A 5,031-nucleotide genomic window follows, 5' to 3' on the forward strand; every position below is an offset into this window, starting at 1 on the left:
GAGAACTCCTCGATCGTCTTGTCGTCGATTTTCGAAGTTTGTTGGAGCGGGTTGTGGACTTCTCGAAGCCCAAGTTTGGTGTCTAGCTTTTTCCACCTGCTTTCAAGGACACGAACAAGAAAACAAGGGTATATGCAATAATAAAATTTAGGGTTAGCCCAAAAAATTAGATAGATCGCCCTAGGGTTCGAGTTGCCAATCCCCGGCAACGGCGCCAGAAAAGCTTGTTGACGTTCACTAACGCCCCCGATTTGTATACCGCAAGCGCACGGTTCGTGGTAGCTTTTCCCTTAGAGTATTCCCCCAAGGTTTATCAATCTGTGGATCGACAATGAACTTACTAGGGTTTTCCATCTAATCTAACGGATCTATCCTAACATGAAGCATTAATTGCATATAAAAGGTGAACCTTTGATAGATATGAGTGATGTACGAAGGTTGATCTCATCCATGAACATCGGTAAGGATAAAGCATGACCGAAGGCATGACTAAACCTATCACACACATTCTAGTTGTAGTTCTAGCTAAACAAGTAAGATCAACATGCATCTCATCCAAAGCCTCTTTAAATCAAAACCTCCAATCTGATCCCTCGATACCCAACCTACTCTGTGGAGACGGCCTGTCACGACGCCCCCCTTTTCAACGGGATACCCTGAAGCAAGTCGAACCCCCTTTGGGTAGATCCGGTATGAACTCCTAGCCACCATAGCTACAAGAACACCCCATGCAATCTATCTCGAGAATAGATCTAGGAATAAGTGCACCCAAAGCAAGAACGAAATCGAAAGAGGAGAGACATGATCGCTAAATAGATCGGATGACATGAAGAAATTACTCACATAATAGATTCATTTGGATCGCCACCACCGCGTATACACCATTGACGACTCCAACTAGCTCATGAACTCCACCATGACACAACCACGCAGGGAGGCCATGGCGGCTAGGGATGGGCCTAAGCCATCTCCTAGACAACTTCGAAGACTTGCGGCGGCCGTCGTCTCCCTCCGGTCTTGGCCCTAGGTTTTCGTCGAGTTTTGGTTGGATGGATGCTTCGAGTTGAATAAGGTGCGAAGCTATTTATAAGCCGAGGAAGCCACCGGTCGAAGGGGAAGGCAAACCGCCTCAGAAAAGGGCTGGGCCGGCCGGCCCCATGGGCCTAGGCTGGCCGGCCTACCCCTTTTTCGGGCTCGCCTTGGTCTCATCTTTGGCGTGTAGACTCCTCGCATCTTCTAGAGTTCCTGTCCTTCACGATTGCACCCCTTTGGACGTTGTTATCTTGGAGATATCTTCGAGGAAAGGATAGGATAGGGAATCCTTCCTTAAATCTTCATTTGCTTTGCTTAATCCCGAAGTATCTTGATCTCATCTTCGTGGGCTCGGTCCTTTGGGCTCTCTTGGAGGATGGATGTGCATGAATGTGCTTCGAATCAACATGGGCTTTGGTCCTTCCTTTGGGATTTGGCCTACGTCTTTCTCCGTGTTAGCGCTCGATCACGGGCCTCGTCATTTCATGCTCCAAAATAGGCCAAAAACCTGCAAAAACGAAGTTCCTCCAAAATATATGTGCATATGTGAAAATGACCAATAATTAGGCCGGGGTTAGGACGGTTAGTGATTTTGATATTGAATTCATGCCATTATCAAGGATAACAAGGGATAAAATGGGTACTTAAGGAGCGCCAACATTCCCCCCATGCTTAAACCTTGCTCGTCCTCGAGTAAGTCCAGGAGCTTTGCTTATAAAGAAATCAGCGTTGCCCCTCAATGTCCTCTCTGCACTTAGTCATACATAACAAGACATATTGCTCTCTCAAGTATTTAGCATTTAAGTTCATGTTGTGACCGGCTACTTTTTCATTATGGAAGATAGACTAGCAATTAAAGAACAAGCCACAATAATAAATAAATGCAATGCTCTCAAACTTAAGCGAACTTCAAACCTTTACCTTGTTTCATCGTGAAGAGTTTTCAAAAGAATGCATATCAAACATAAGTGAGGTTCTCTTGCAAAAGATCATGGAAATACTCATCTCATCAAGTCGCTCAAGCCTACATTAGATTGTTTTCAACCTATTCTACTCATATATAAAAGTGGAATGCTTATGTGGAGCTTGGTAGGTAAAAACAATCCTAGCAAAACATTATACTTGAAATATTATCAAACTAAGAGAGAGATCTAATGGGATTACCGAGACTAGTCAAAATGGCCATTGGAAAATAATGTTGGAGAGGGAGAAAGATGAAACACACACATTTAGATAGGTGGACATGTGCAAGTGGCAAATGGATGATCCCGAGACACAAATGAAGTTCTCGTTATCGGATTGCATATGGTTGGAAGATTTGAGTATGGAATAATTCTTCAAAGTAACTTGGAAAATTAATGAAACCAAAAAGAACTAAGGAGCATTTTATTCTTCTCTTTTTTTTTTCTTTTCTCCCTTTTTTTCATTTTTCATTTTTTTTCTTTCTTTTTGCTCCTTAGAACTTTTGATAACACAGAATACTTACCCAGCCATCCCCCCATGCTTGAACGAATGCTCGTCCTCGAGTATGAATAGTGGGAGAACCAACTAGCTAGGGTAAGTATCTCAAATTCACCTTCTTCGTAAAACCGCTTGAAGGTGTGTTCCAGGATCAAAACCTTTCCCTCCCGCATACTGTCACTACACGAGGATAATCGGTAACGAACAACAAGAACACGATAGTTGATGTACTCTAGGTAAACCATGCAAGAGCAAAGCAAACCCAAAGCCAAGTCGCGATTCTATTAGGCATCAAAGTATCTCCGGGGAGCCTTGTCTTCCAAAACTTTTCTTTATATGGTGCCCTTGATTCTTTTGATTCCGTCGAAATGATAATCCATACTCAAATTGGGTTGTGGTCAAGGAGGTAATCACAAAAAGATATTTTTGGTTTAGGGTGGATATCCAGCGAGGTTTGCAAAATTCCCGAAGTGGAAACTCACAATGCATGGATAGATAGGCTAGCAAAAAGAAGATTACGAAAAAAACGGAATGACCAGCTTCTTAGTCTCATACCAAAGAAATCAATCTTAATCCAACTCATCAAAATATAAGTTTGCAATCTAAAGGTTTCATCATGAAAGAATGTGTATGTATAGGCTTTGGTAGGTAGAACTTTGCAAGAGATTCACAAATGTAGATAGCATAGGAATTAAGTTTTCAAATTAAACAACACAAAGTATAAGGTCATCGGTAGACTTAAATTAAAGAGCAACATAGAATATGTGGGTTTAGAATTTAGTCATTTAACCTCCACAAATAAAAGAGCCGGTATTTAATCATTTTAATTCCATTTAATTGAGAGCAAATGGTCAAGTCATATACAACATAGCGTAGGTAAAACAAAGCATCAACTTTCATCATTTTTCCATAAGCATAAGGCATTGCCAAAATGTATCATTGTGGTGAGCACAAAGTGATGGTGATCCTACACTTATTGAAAATAAAAACAAAACTAGGTTGTCCTCCTAGAAGCCATGTGATAGGTTGAGAGATATATACAAAGGTTGCATCTATGGTTGAAGGCATATATGTACAACCATTTAGAAAAAGAGAGAGTTGAGGAAGAATTACCGTCCTTCTCGATGCTCGTAATGAAGTGTAGCGCGGCCTCCCCCATACTTAAGCATTGTGCTAAGCATGGAAGAAGAATCATAAGCATCTTGTGGCAACCGTGATTATCTTACTCCATGAGATCTTTCTTCCTTGTCCACGAAATCCTCCCCCATGCTTAGCATGATGCTAGGCGTGGAAGGAGAAGATGGACCATCTTGAAATTCTTGAAGTCCTTCCCTCATGTGTATGAATATCATCTTCCATGTGTCTTCACCTTTGTTGCCTCAATTTCCTTCAACTTCTTCTTGTACTAAGTCATGGTCCCAATCATTGCTTCACGTCATCGTCGACACCTTCAATTCCTTGTTGTCTCATTGCTGCCGCATCTTACGAATTTTTCTTTCAATTTCCAGAACAGAACCTATGCTAAAACATTGCTCCATTACGAAGTGCACGAATTTTTCTTTCCAACGAGTCCTTATTCGCCCAAAATTGATTCCGAACAAGAGAGTTATGTTCATTTTATCCAAGCGCTGCAATCTGTCCCGACGAATTTCAGAACGCGCAACGTCCAATGTTCTTGCCATATCTCCTTGTACGGGTCTTCAAATTCATTGATCTCGAATGCGTTGGAATGGGAATTTGATGGAGCTTCTGAATATCAACTTTTTGCTTCTTGTATAGCTCTGAACATGTTCTCAAATTGATGAAAACAGCTGCGTCCTTCTCGGGTTTCGACGATGTTGATGATCTTGATTGAAATTCTTTTGGTCTTGAACTCATGGGAGCGCTTCTTCATGCCTGCAAAACACTTTAAACACACACTACCCCCGGGGTGACGGTCAGGGAGTAGAAACAAATGCCAACAAACCTACCATTCCTAAGATCTCAATTTGTGGCAAAGTTAGCTTAGCGAAACTAGTGAGTGTACGTGTGTGCTAGTGTAAATGCAAATGAGAGGAAGGTATATAAACAAAGACAATATTTACACCTAGTTCTAAACACCATGTCTATCCCAAGATCAATAGGCCTTCATAGCACAAGAAAAAAAAGCGCATTGCAAAGCTTATAAACCAACCAAATGCAACCTCATAGCTTGGTAACTAAATGATGATGGTCTTCAATTATGTCTAAACACCATGTTTACACAAGATTGCAAAAAGGAAAATGCTCACGTGAAGCATTAACATGGATATGAAAGCTTTCATCAATAAAGTTGAGACCAAGCTAGCAAAATGAGTGCATGAACAATGGAATGGACGCAAAGTGCAAATGCAAAGTTAGTAAAAACAAGTGTTAGCAAGGTTAAAAGGACCTTTCGATGTTGTTCCGCAACTAGCTTATTCAAAAACAATTGCTAAGAGTGACAGAAAACCTTCGCGGCACTTCATAAGAAGTGAGGCTTTTGTCAATGAAAAAGTTATTTATCGAAAAAGGATCAAG

The sequence above is a fragment of the Panicum virgatum genome, chromosome 6N, assembly GCF_016808335.1.
Source record: "Panicum virgatum strain AP13 chromosome 6N, P.virgatum_v5, whole genome shotgun sequence".
Lineage (NCBI taxonomy): Eukaryota > Viridiplantae > Streptophyta > Magnoliopsida > Poales > Poaceae > Panicum > Panicum virgatum.